A 14,408-nucleotide genomic window follows, 5' to 3' on the forward strand; every position below is an offset into this window, starting at 1 on the left:
CAGGCCATTTCCGGCCTCTGGAGGGCATCCGGGGGTGTGGGGGAGGCTGTTTTTGCCCTCCCCAGGCTCCTAGAAAGCCTCTGGAGCCTGGGGAGGGCAAAAAGCAGGTGTCAGGTTTCGATGCTATCACAAAATAAATGAATTTCCAAACGGCCGATCTTTGAGGAAATTTTCTCTTTATTGAGCATAGTGATCTGTCCCTGGCTCTTTCGCGGTCCGCACTGACCTTTACCCCCCCCCAATCCCTCCCTTTCCGATCCCCAATTCTCTGCTTCTCATTGGCTATCTTCCAAGCCACTTTCCCCATCCCATCTCCGTCAGATCACAGGAATGTGATCCTCCTCCCATCTCCGAGGAAACAGAATCTTCAAAGGAATTAAGTAGGCAAAAGTTCAAGCTTCTCCTCTCCTTTCATATGTCAGCGCTGGAACGCTGACAGCAGGCCCACCATGCTATCACGTGCCAAAAGTGGGGGGAGCGTGGAGGGGTCATGCATGCACGCACAGGGGAGCGGGGCGCATTGAATTATGGGTGTGGCCACGCACACACATGACCCTCCCACAGTCCCCCCCACTTTTGGCACGCAACGGCAAAAAGGTTAGCCATCACTGTCCTTCCTTATACCAATCATATATCTTTCGTCTTATATTTTATATCTCCGTAGGACGCCTCTTGTATCTTCTGTCTTTCGTATCTCGTATCTACCATCTTATAAGAGCCTTGGTGGCGCAGCAGACTAAAGTGCTGTTAAGTAACACCAGCTGCCTGCAATTACTGCAAGGTCGAATCTCACCAGGCTCAAGGATTGACTCAGCCTTCCATCCTTTCGAGGTAGGTAAAATGAGGACCCGGATTGTGGGGGCAATAAACTGACTTTGTATAAAAAAGAACACCGCTTTGGGGGGGCCAAAAGCCCTACTAAGCAGGTATATACAAAAGTATGAAGGCTATTGCTTAATGCACTGTAAGCCGCCCTGAGTCTCCGGAGAAGGGCAGCATATAAATTGAACTAATAAATAATAAATAAATACTATATTCTATCCATCTTATCTTAAAAAGCCGAAGTGATGATGACTCTGTTGGAAATTTACCATTTATTCCACACTCGGAAGACTGCATCCAGTTTCGGTCGCCACGATGTAAAAAAAGATGTGCAAATGTATAGAAAGAGTGCAGAGAAGAGCAAGAAAGTTGATTAATGGACTGGAGGCTAAAACATATTTCCAAATACCAGGTGTAGGAGAAGGAATATTTTTCTACCTCCGTGCAGTGGTGGAATTCAATTTTTTTTTTACTACCAGTTCTGTGGGCGTGGCTTGGTGGGCATGGTGTGGCTTGGTGGGCGTGGCAAGGGAAGGATACTACAAAATCTCCATTCCCCCCCCCAACACTCCAGGGGAAGGATATTGCAAAATCTCCATTTCTTCCTCACTCTGGGGGGAAGGATACTGCAAAATCTCCATTCCCACCCTGCTCCTGGGGGAAGGACACTGCAAAATCTCCATTTCCACCCCTACCGGTTCTCCAGAACCTGTCAGAACCTGCTGAATAGCATCCCTGCCTCCATGTTATGGGAATAGCCTCACAGATTTAGGAGGGAACTTAAGAGGCCATCTAGTCCGTGCAGGGTAGACGGCCATCTCTTTGGCCATCGTGAGATGCAAGATGCTGGGGCTAAGATGGTCCTTCGGCTGTCCAGCGAGACTATATGTGTGTTCTCCTGGCTGAAATGTGTGACCTACCCTTGGGATTTCTATCTTTCACTGCACACTAATCTCGCCAGCGGTGTAAAGTCGTTTGGCTTCCCACATTCCGGTCTGATCTCGAGCAAATCCCTTAAATCCCTCTGCTTTTTACAGAAGTCCAGGCAACCCGGAAGATTTTTTTTTTTTTGAAGGATGGGAAAAGGTGGAAAAAGCAACGAGCCACGCAGGCCCAGGGCCTCCCCCAAACATAAACGAACAAGCACCGGGGGGACAGGGGGAAAAAAACCCACCCAGCAGCCAGAGAAATCTGGAAGGAATTCTCAACTCTGCTGAAAACGAGGCAGAAAAACGGACACACACACACATACACACACTGTATAGATATACACACAAAGGGGAAGACACGTTCATACTTATACACCCACCCACCTAAGGATAGAAACACATCCCTCCCTCTCTCCCTCCCTCTCTCCCTCCCTCCCTCTGTCTTATATATATAACACATTGTAAGCTGCCCTGAGTCTCCGGAGAAAGGCGGCATATAAATTAAATATATATATATATATATATATATATATATATATATATATATATATATATATATATATATATATATATATATATATATGTCTTTGGTTATTCGGGTTTTCTCCCGCATAAAATTGGAGGTGTCTTGGCAACGTTTCGACGAAGTCTCATTCGTCATCTTCAGGCTGGTGTTCTCGGCTTCGTGCTTCTAGGAGCAATGTGTGTGATCGCAGCTGTTTTAAGTACCTTAAAAGTTTTTCTAATAGCAACGTTTCTTCAGGCTCTTATCTAGTTTAGAAGCTGTGGGTGTGTTGCGATTAAGAGCCTGAAGATGACAGGGTTGTGAGCCTGTCGAAACGTTGCTATACGAAAAACTTTTAACGTACTGGTAGGATTTTAGCTAAGGTTTTAAAGGACCTTGCAGAGTGCTCTGTAAGGATTTTTAGAAGATTTTAAGCTAGGATTTTAACCAGAATTTTAAATATATTTTTTTAATATATTTGATTTATATGCCGCCCTTCTCCGAAGACTCAGGGCGGCTTACAATGTGCTCAGCAATAGCCTTCATCCTTTTGTATATTTATACAAAGTCAGCTTATTGCCCCCACAAACTGGGTCCTCATTTCACCTACCTTAGAAAGGATGGAAGGCTGAGTCAACCTTGAGCCTTGGCGAGATTCGAACCCTGCAGTAATTGCAGGCAGCTGGTCTTAATAAGCTTAATAACAGGGTGCCTTAAACCCCTGTACTACCAAGGCTCTCTCTCTCTTTCTCTCTATTTTAACTAACTTATTTAACATGATGCGGGAAAACACCCGAGATTTTAATTTTTTGCATATATATAATATATATTGAAAAAGTTAGTGAAAAAGACTGCTGACATAAGCCTGATGATGGCAGATGGGATTCTGTCGAAACGTCGCTTCTACTCTTTTAGGGATATATCCACAATTACACGGGAAGAAACCCGAAATATTAACTATACACATCTATATCTATATCTATCTATCTATCTATCTATCTATCTATCTATCTATCTATCTATCTATCTATCTATCTATATCTTTGGTTATTCGGGTTTTCTCCCGCGTAAAATTGGAGGTGTCTTGGCAACGTTTTGACGAATAACCAAAGACCTACATACAAACACCTGTGAAAACCTCAGAAAACACACACACACACACACACATATTCACACAGAGATCTACACGCCATACACATAATGACACACACAACTCTATGTCTATGATTTGTGCCTGTATACTCCCAGGTAGCCAACTCTGCACAGATGCATTCGGGCCAGGCTAAATTTGTTCGGGTGTTGGGTTCCCCTTGGCCCCGTTGCATAATGGTAAGGGGAGGACTTGGTCGCGGTCCAGACACCACGGGAGGGAGGGAGGGATGCGTGGGACCGGCCTGGCTCCCTTGGCTCCTTCTCCCCCTCCCCCATGACAGGGCGTTTATGGAGATCAGCGAGACCCGCTCAGCAGCCCCCAGACAAGGGGGGGGCCCGCCTGGGTCCCTGGATCTGGTGCCCCACATTCCTTGGAAATGAGTCATCCTTGGAGGCAGCTGGAGTCCTGGGGAGGTTGAAGCAAACACCGGCTGGACTGTCTCGGACTTCGGGACTTATATGGGGCAGCCTCTAGGGAGAAGGTTGCCTGCTCACCGCTGCCCGTAGGATCAAGATTTCCAACCTCACCGGTGGCTTTATTGATTTACTCAGCACAGCAGTCACCAACTGGTGGTCCGTGGACCACTGGTGGTCCACGAGAAAATTTTGGGGGTCCGCAGAAAAATTATTTGCATTTTTAATATTGCACTAAATCAGGGGTCCACAAACTACGGCCCCTGGGATGGATACATGCAATGAACATTTATGTTGCTGCAGAGAGTCTCCCCCTTCGGGGTCTTTTTGTGCGGGTTGGAGGGGGGCAGAAATTCCGACTTGGGGTCTGCTTTGACCTCCTGGTACGGGGCTTTGGGCGAAGGCTGGAGGGAAGCACCGCTGGTGGCGAAGAGCCGGAGGGCCTCGTTCCAGTGGGACTGCATCATGGCCTGGAACTGGCTGACCATCTCAGCCCGCTGAGCCTCCAGGTGCCGATACCTGGCCTTGCACTCCCGCAAGTCCTCCCTCTGCTTGGAAAGCCTATGCTCCTAGTCCTCAGTGAGGTGCTTCTGCTGAGCCTCCTTCTCGGCCAGATCCAATTTGAACTGAGCTGTTTTGCCAACTCTTACTCATGGCGGCTGCTTAGCTCCAACAACTGCTTCCTTATTGGGGCCCTAAGGAGCCCAGGCGGGCAGGCGAGGAGTGACTGGGAGGGGAGGGGCGAGTAGAGGCCGGCGAGGCGCCCCTCGACATGAGTGACACTGAGTTGGCCACACCTACCCAGTCACATGACCACCTAGCCACGCCCACCCACCCAGCCGGTCATTAGGCAGATCATATTAGTGGTCCGCGGGATTTTAAATTATGAATTTAGTGGTCCCTGAGGTCCGAAAGGTTGGGGACTTAGCGTCTGGAGATGGTGCGTGAAAGCGGAAGGCCACAGGTCTGAAAGTTGAAAGTTCACAAATCTGAAAGTTGCCAGGAACCCTGCCTGAAAGCTCCCAAAAGAGGCAAGTCGGTGGAAACCTTCTTTGAAGCTGCTAGGCTGGTGAGATCCGTCCCTGTGAGGCTTTTGAGGTCTCCTCTGGTGGTTCTTCTGAGTAGGGCAGGAGATTTCCCACCCCCCCACAAGAATAACTTGGTCGCTTTCAGCTGTGGGGAATGTTCAGCACCTCGCCATGTGGGGAATTGGGGAATTCAGGAGCTGAATTGAAGTAGCCAAGGTTGGAAAACACGGGGCTGGGGAGACGCCTGGATGATGCCTCCAGATGATGTTGAAGCAGCCTGTTGGGAAGAGGTGCTCCATCTCCTTGCATCTTCTGGTGTGCGTGGAAGACCTTGAATCTGCAAAGTCAAGGGGCTTCATGGAGACCTCCTCAATGGACGCAATGGCCTTCTTCAAGCAAGCCCTTCCTTCCTTCTCCTTCCTTCCTTCCTTCCTTCCTTCCTTCCTTCCTTTCTCTTTCCATCCCTTCCTCCTTCCCTTGTGTCCACCTTTTCCTTCCTTCCTTTCCTCCCTCCTTTTTCCTTCCTTCCTTTCTTTCTATCAGACCCCTCCTTCCTCTTTCTCTTCCTCTCCCCCTCATTTCCATCTTTTCCTTCCTTCCTTCTTTCCTTCTTTCCTTCCCTCCTTTTTCCTTCTTTCCTTTCTTTCTATTAGACCCCTCCTTCCTCTTTCTCTTCCTCCCTCCCTCATTTCCATCTTTTCCTTCCTTCCTTCTTTCCTCCCTCCTTTTTCCTTCCTTCCTTTCTTTCTATCAGACCCTTCCTTCCTCTTTCCCTTCCTTCCTCATTTCCATCTTTTCCTTCCTTCCTTCCTTCTTTCCTTCTTTCCTTCCCTCCCTTTTTTCCTTCCTTCCTTTCTTTCTATCAGACCCCTCCTTCCTCTTTCTCTTCCTCCCTCCCTCATTTCCATCTTTTCCTTCCTTCCTTCCTTCTTTCCTTCCCTCCCTTTTTTCCTTCCTTCCTTTCTTTCTATCAGAGCCTTCCTTCCTCTTTCCGTTCCTCCGTCCCTCCTTTCCATCTTTTCCCTCCTTCCTTTCCTCCGTCCCTTTTTTCCTTCCTCCTTCCCTTCCTTCTTCCCTCTTTCCCTCCCTTGCACCCATCTCTCCCTCCCTTCCTCTTTCTATCAGCGTCTTCCTTCCTTCCTCTTTCCATCTCTTTTTCCCTCCCTCCTTCTTTCTTTGTACCCATCTCTATCTTCCTTCCTTCCTCTCTCTATCTTATCCACTTCGGGGAGCATCGGTGGGCTCCCCAAATGCCTTTTGGAGGGGGATGTGATACCCTCCCACCCCCTCCTAATATCCAACCTCCTTTCACAGCCCCGGAGGAGACCCGTTGCTCCAATTATCTGGCCTCGTAACGGGAGAAGAGACGGCCCTTCGGGATAGGGCGAGGACGTGGGAAGGAATCTGCAGGCCACACAGGTGGCATTTGAAGATTTAGAGCCCTTGCTCGGATTCCACAGATGCTGCTGGCATTTACAAGGAAGCCCAGAGAATTTGAAGAACGTCAACGCCGTGGAGACGCTCAACACCAAGGTTAGTTCCAAGAATACTCCTTGAAGAAGAACAAACAATGAATGGGATGTTATACCTGAGAACAAACCAGACTTCCTTCGGCTTCCTTCCAAGGTTACACCCCTGTTGGATTCCAAGGATGTGCCCAGCTGGTTCTCCTAGATGGAGGTCCACCCATGGACCACAAGAATGCTCCTCCTCTTGCCTTTCCATGTCAGTGAGGGCAGAGATGCCGAATCCTTGGTTTCTTCCAGAATGATGGGTATTGTTGGCCTGAGTATGCAGGGATTATCTGCTCTGTTGAAGGACCTACAGATCCCCACTTCACTGGGGACAAGATGGTCCAGCTTAGTCCTCTTGTGACAGGGCGCCATCTAGTGGCAATCTGGGGGAACCAGGTTTTTTGCTGGTTTAGAAGTTCTCGTGAAGTTTGGATGAGGTGCTCCAGATCCTGCTAGTTTGCAGCTTACAAAAAAATACTCTTGTTGGGAAATTTAAAAGTTTTAATTTAAATTTAAATTTAAAAAGAGCCTTGGCAGTACAGTGGTCTAAGGCACCCTGTTATTAAGACCAGATGCCTGCAATTACTGCAGGTTCGAATCTCGCCAAGGCTCAAGGTTGACTCAGCCTTCCATCCTTTCTAAGGTAGGTAAAATGAGGACCCAGTTTGTGGGGGCAATAAGCTGACTTTGTATAAAATATACAAAAGAATGAAGGCTATTGCTTAACGCATTGTAAGCCGCCCTGAGTCTCCAGAGAAGGGCGGCATATAAATCAAATTAAAAAAAAAAAAAATTTGCCAGCCCACCATATACCATGACATATCATTAATCTGCCTCGATCAATCATTTCCAGAGGTTTCTTTCCATTGTGCCAAATAATTTTCTTGACAGAGCCCCGCTTCCCATCTCAATATTAACCCAATCCAATCTTGCTTGAGCTTTGAAATCCAGATAAAGTGGTTTATTAGTGTTGACTCACCAGCTCTCTTCTCTATCATTCCTGCCTCCTTCTCCTACGTCTCAAAATAATGTCAAGAGTTTGCATGGTATAATGAAAAAAAAAAAACAAATCCCAACTCAGCTAGCCAGATTATCAGACACCTTAAGGAAACAAGCAAACAAACAAAAAAAATAGAACATAATCCTTTCTAGCAATCGACATCTAGATAAGCAGGGATTAACACCAGACAAACAATCAAGCAGAAAACAATACCCTAATCAAGGAACTACCAAGGAGAAAACCACACTGGCAGGACAAGCTATTATTGTACATAAACTGGGGGAACAAACCTTACACCCCTTCACACTGGTACTGTTACCTAGTTGGGTCCTGCAACATCTGCCAGAGATCAGCCAAGCTCAGAGAGCATCAGGGGCCCCGAGTTACAGATATTCTCTTCTACTGAAAATCTAGAAGTTCGCCCACCTTAAAAAGTTGGTCAAGGTTGAAAAATGTTGTCTTAGAACAGGGGTAGGCAACCTTAAATACTCAAGAGCCACCAAGGTCCTAACCAGGAGCCCCCTGTTCGATTCTGGAGCCGACCAGAAGTCCGGTTCCCGCACCATAAAGTCTCCTCCTAGCGTGGAGTCCTTTTTCTTCTACCTGTCCTAACCGAAAAGCCCTATCAATTGTGGAGCCGACTGGCGACAGGGAGCTGCAGCAGAGGGATGAAAGAGCCACATGCGGCTCCAGAGCCGCAGGTTGCTGACTTCTGTCTTAGAAGGAGGAAAGATCTCTCACGTGGCAAGATATTGCCAATGGGGCATCGCGTGCACGATGATGTCACGACAAAGATGGCATCATTACGGCTTCTAGCCTACACTCGCGCTTCTACGGCAGGCAATCATGCCGGGCGCTGACTCATCCCTAGATAACATCCCTGTTATTAACACAGCTGCCTGCAATTTCTGCTGGTTCGAATCTCTCCAAGGCTCAAGGTTGACTCAGCCTTCCATCCTTTCTAAGGTAGGTAAATTGAGGACCCAGTTTGTGGGGGCAATAAGCTGACTTTGTATAAATATACAAAAGGATGAAGGCTATTGCTTAGCGCATTGTAAGCCGCCCTGAGTCTCCGGAGAAGGGCGGCATATAAATCAAATTAAAAAAAAAAAAAGCCAATTCTGAGGCAGGTGAAATAATTGGAGGACTAAATTATATAAACCGCTTTCCTGGCAATCAAAGGTCATTATTCTAATTAATTCCACTGTGTTTCTCTCTCTCTCTCTCTCTCTCTCTCTGCTTCGTGGCCCTGGAGCATTGCTGAGCAGTAAAAACAATTCAACAGACTAAGGCAAGAAGCAAAAAAAAATATTCATTATTCTGCTTATAATCAGGGCAATTCATCCCTGCGTTAAAAGAAATTAAATTAAAAGCAACGGTGGGGCCTTCAAACAAAACCCTTCTCTACAGGGAGTCCTCGACTTAGGACCGCAAACCTCAAAATTCGTAAGTCCTGGACGTATGACCACGACCAACCCAAAATTTCTATTGCTGAGCAAAACATTTGTGAAGTGAATTTTTTGCTCCATTTATTTATTTATTTATTTATTAGTTCAATTTATATGCCGCCCTTTTCCAGGGACTCAGGGCGGCTTAAATTTGACGACCTTGTTGTCAACACGGTTGTTAAGTGAACCACTGCGGTTGTGAAAGATAGCAATGACCGTTAATTCACTTAGTGACCGTTTGAGGTAGTAATTCGCTTAGTGACCGTTTGATGTTACGACGGCACTAAAAATCATCGACAGCTCCAGTTAGCTGGCTCATGGAACCTGGTGCTATGCAGGTAGTCCTCGACTTACAACATTTCACTTAGTGACTGGAAAAAGTGACTTAGGACCATTTTTCACACTTATGACCGTTGCTGCATCCCCACAGTCACGTGATTTACATTCGGATGCTTGGCAACAGACTCGCATCTATGATGGTCGCAGTGTCCCGGGGGGGTCATGTGATCCGTTTTGCGACCTAAGCCCGGTTCGCTTAACAACCGTATCATTAACTTAACAATTGCAGTGGTTTCACTTAACAACTGGGGCAAGAAATGGGACAAAAAACTCATTTAACAAATTTCTCACTGAGCGACATCAATTCTGGGCTCCCCTGAGGTCGTTAAGTTGAGGACTGCTTGTAGTAGTAGTAACTGAACACCAGAACTATCAAAAGTGGGAGACGAACGCAGATTTAAACGGGTGCTTTAACCTGTATAAAAGTGAGACGCGGTGGCTCAGTGGCTAAGACACTGAGCTTGTCGATCGGAAGGTCGGCAGTTCAGCGGTTCGAATCCCTAGTGCCGCGTAACGGGGTGAGCTCCCGTGACTTGTCCCAGCTTCTGCCAACCTAGCAGTTCGAAAGCAGGTAAAAAAAGGCAAGTAGAAAAATAGGTACCACCTTTGGTGGGAAGGGAGCAGCGTTCCGTGTGCCTTTGGCGTTGAGTCATGCTGGCCACATGACCACGGAGACGTCTTCGGACAGCGCTGGCTCTTCGGCTTTGAAACGGAGATGAGCACCGCCCCCTAGAGTCGGGAACGACTAGCACAGATGCGCGAGGGGAAACTTTACCTTTACCTAACCTGTATAAAAGCTTTTTAAACAAGTCACTTTCTTATTGAAGTAGAAGAATTATTTTTTTTCCCCCTTCGTACCAAAATTGGGTTATCTAACCCGAACAGCTGCAGGTTTCTTAATTATGCACCGCTATTGTCACCAGCACGATTACGCAAATTGCTTGGCGTGGGAAGTGTTTAAAAAAAAATCTTTTTTTAGAGGATGTTAATTGGATCACGAACAAGAGGTGGGATGTTTCTCTCTTTCTCTCTCTCTTTCTGCTTGGTTTTTTAAAACCTATTTCTCCTTTTGCAGAGAGTCTGGCTGAGTCTACCTGAAATACAGAGACGGAAAGGGAAAAATAGAATAGAATAACCGAAAGGGAAGGGACCTTGGAGGTCTTCTAGTCCAACCCCCTGCTTAGGCAGCAAACCCTACACCACTCCAGGCAAATGTTTATCCAACATCTTCTTAAAAATTTCCAGTGTTCAGTAAAAATGCTTCTGTTAAACTGCTAAGGACTTGTTCAGTCCTTGACTACAGGTATGTTCTGTCCCCGTCCCCACACACACACAAACAGCCAGCCGGGGGTTAAAGAAGTACTCGGCACACACAAGGTTCGTTATCAGGAACTTGGCAGCAATACGATAACCGTCTGCAAAATGCTTTACTTCAAGAAGAGGGAGTGTTCCTCCACCAGATAACACCAACTAATACACACAGTTTTCAAAACAGTCCAGCTCAAACATGAAACCTTCAGCAGATCAGGCATTGTACAAAGTGACTAGCCAGAAGTTAGCTTTGTCCGTCACAGAGTCTAAATGGCCACCACACTCTCTTATATAGCCTGTGGGGTGTGGTCCAGTGACTCAGCTTAATCCCTGGCACGCCTCCTCATCTGCTGCAAACGTTTATCTCGCCTTCGTTGGCGTGGATCCAGGAATGACTTATCCCCCTCATCGCTGTCATCGGAGACACCTGGCTCCTGGTCAATCTCCTCTCCCTCGGCAGACACCTGAGGCATTGCCAGAGAGGAGGGGCCTGGAGAGGGAGGCCTGGCCGGCTCCTCTCCTTCATGTTCGGAGCCTTCTTCCTCCAATAAGATGGGCTCGGGGATCGGAGCCACAACACGCTACTGGTTCTCCAAACTGCTCAAAATTTCCGCTACCACTTCTCCAGAACCTGTCAGAACCTGCTGGATTTCACCCCTGGTTCAAACCACTTCCTAGGACAGTAATGGCGAACCATTTCGGCACCGAGTGCCCAAACCAGAACGTGCACTGCACGTGTTCCTGCAGCCCCGGAAACTCGAAGAACAGCTGGGCAGTGCGCATGTGCCAGCTGGTCTTCGCATGTGGTGGAGCCATGGATACCCAAAGACCAGGTGACCATGTGCAAGCTGGTCTTCGGATTTCCAGGGCTCCGACTGGCACGTGCGAAGATCAGCTGGCCGGCGCGCTGGAAACCAAAAGATCAGCTGGCTGGCGTGCCAGAAACCAAAAGATCAGCTGGCTGGCATGCCGGAAACCAAAAGATCAGCTGGCTGGCGTGCCGGAAACCAAAAGATCAGCTGGCTGGCGCGCCGGAAACCAAAAGATCAGCTGGCTGGCGCGCTGGAAACCAAAAGATCAGCTGGCTGGCGCGCTGGAAACCAAAAGATCAGCTGGCCGGCGCGCTGGAAACCAAAAGATCAGCTGGCCGGCGCGCTGGAAACCAAAAGATCAGCTGGCCGGCGCGCTGGAAACCAAAAGATCAGCTGGCCGGCGCGCTGGAAACCAAAAGATCAGCTGGCCGGCGCGCTGGAAACCAAAAGATCAGCTGGCCGGCGCGCTGGAAACCAAAAGATCAGCTGGCCGGCGCGCTGGAAACCAAAAGATCAGCTGGTGGCAGCGTACCCGCCCACAGAGAGAGCTCTGCATGCCACCTCTGACACATGTGCCACGGTCCTAGGATGTTTGCCACACAAATAGTGAGGAATTGTCATTTGCTCTTTTATAATGAGAAGGATCTATTCAGTAACCAGTTTAACTTGCGCTGCTATATAATTTAAACAAGTTTAATTTGCATTTAGCTGGGTTTGGCTGATCTTGGAAAGGTATGCAAGGCTTGTGCCTCCAGTTGATTTCACAAACAGAAAACTATTCCCCCCCCCGAAATTAAGCCATTACAGATTACCTAAGAGTTTTTTTTTTCTCCTGTGCAAATATTGCAGAATTAGCTGACTGAGCACTGTACTCAAGCATCATATTCACAGACTAATATTTAATTAGAATAGAATAGAACTGGAAGGGACTTTGGAGGTCTTTTAGTCCAGTCCCTTGCTCAAGCAGGAGAACCTATACAACCTATACAATCTATCTCAGACAAGTGACTTCCAATCTCTTCTTAAAATCCTCCAGTGATGGAGCGCCCATCCATCTGGTGGCAAGCTGTTCCACTGGTTAATTGTCCTCACTGTTAGGAAGTTTCTCCTTAATTCCAGGTTGCTTCTCTCTTTGATCAGTTTCCAACCATTGTTTCTTGTCCTGCCCTTTGGCACTTTGGAGAATAATTTGATCCCCTCTTCTTTGCCCCTCAAAATACTGGAGTACTGCTATCATGCCACCCCTAATTCTTCTTTTCTTTAGATTAGCCCAGTGGTCAGCAACCTGCGGCTCTGGAGCTGCATGTGGCTCTTTTATCCTTCTGCTGCGGCTCCCTGTTGCTGGTCGGCTTCTCAATTGATAGGGCTTTCGGTTAGGACAGGTAGAGGAAAAAGGACTCCGTGCTAAGAGCAGACTCTATGGTGGGGAAACTGGACTTCCGGTCAGCGGAGGAAAAAGGATGCCGCACCAGGAGGAGACTCTAGCTTTGCATCATCTTAGTTGCTAATTATATTATATTATATTATATTATATTATATTATATTATATTATATTATATTATATTATATTATATTATATTATATTATATTATATTATATTATATTATATTATATTATATTATTATATTATATTATATTATATTATATTATATTATTATATATTATAATATTATATTATATTGCATTGCATTGCATTGCATTGCATTGCATTGTATTGTATTATATTATATTATATTATATATTATTTGTCAGGTTGCCCTGAGATAGAAATTTGGGCAGCGGCTGCAACTCAAGGAACACCAGTCATTCACCCTACCCTTAACTCCAAGCTCCTGCAGGTACCAGTTATGATAAGGAAAAAGAGTTTAATGATAAGCATGGATGTTTGCATTTTTCCTTTCTCCTTCCCACGCCCTTTCCTTCTGTGTTATGTCTCCCAGTCTGCAAATCTCCCTTGACTTACCTATCTATCTATCTATCTATCTATCTATCTATCTATCTATCTATCTATCTATCTATCTATCTATCTATCTATCGTTAAAATGAGGGTGTGGCTAACTGATGAAGCCAAATAAGGCAGAAATAGATCTGTTTTAGTCTCCCTTACGTCTTGCAGCAGACAGCATAATGCTGCTTATATGTCTGATAAAGCCTAGAAAATAGTGATTTGGGATGTCACTTAACTATGGCTATAGAAACATCTTGATTTACGTAGGAAAAACCCTGGCTAGAACAGTAATGCATTTAGGGTAAGGCTGGCTGATGAGAGCTAAGAAGCTTGAAATAGATCTATACCAGTCTCCCTTTATTTCTTTATCAGCAAAATATATTTGGTATAAAAATGGTTTGTTATGGATGCAACTGCAACATGTTGGAGTAGACCAGGTGTCTCGGTAAAACACTATATATATAATATATATATATTAATATATTATTTAATTATATATATATAATTAAAAGAAATATATATATATATATATATATATATATATATATATATATATATATATATATATATATATATATATATATATATATATATATATATGTATATATATATATTGTTCTTTTAATTCGTAGGTATAATACTTTTCTAATCAGGGTTTTTTCCTACGTAGCTCAAGATGTTTGTATAGCCATAGTTGGGTGATTTGAGATATCAAGCCATAGCCGCAGAATAAAGTGCAGAAATAAAACATCACAAACACACACACACCCTTGAGCATGCACAGAGTGCATTCGGAAGGTTTGAATTGGGAACAGAGTCCCCAAAAGCCTTCTTTCTTTCCAGGCCCGCCCTCCCTCTCATCCGATTGGTGGCGCCTCCTGCCAATTATAAATCTCAGCCGCGAACTCAGTCCTCCTCTCCCTCACTTGGAGGTGGGGGAATAATAATAAAAAAAAAAGAAGGCAAAATTTAATTGCTCGCTTCTCCTGCCAATCTGAGGAACCAAAGCCCGCCTCTTGCAGCTTCACCTTCTTTTTCCCCCCCTCCCTCCGCCCACCACCACGCGCTGCTGTCTTAACGCGGAGGAGGCGGGGCAACGCCTCCGGTTGGCTGCGATGCGACTGTCACTCCACGGCGGACACCCTCCCTCCCTCCCTCCCCCCCCCACCGGGCCGCCTCCTCGGGG

The sequence above is a fragment of the Pantherophis guttatus genome, chromosome 14 (assembly GCF_059756535.1).
Source record: "Pantherophis guttatus breed Tessera chromosome 14, ASM5975653v1, whole genome shotgun sequence".
NCBI lineage: Eukaryota > Metazoa > Chordata > Lepidosauria > Squamata > Colubridae > Pantherophis > Pantherophis guttatus.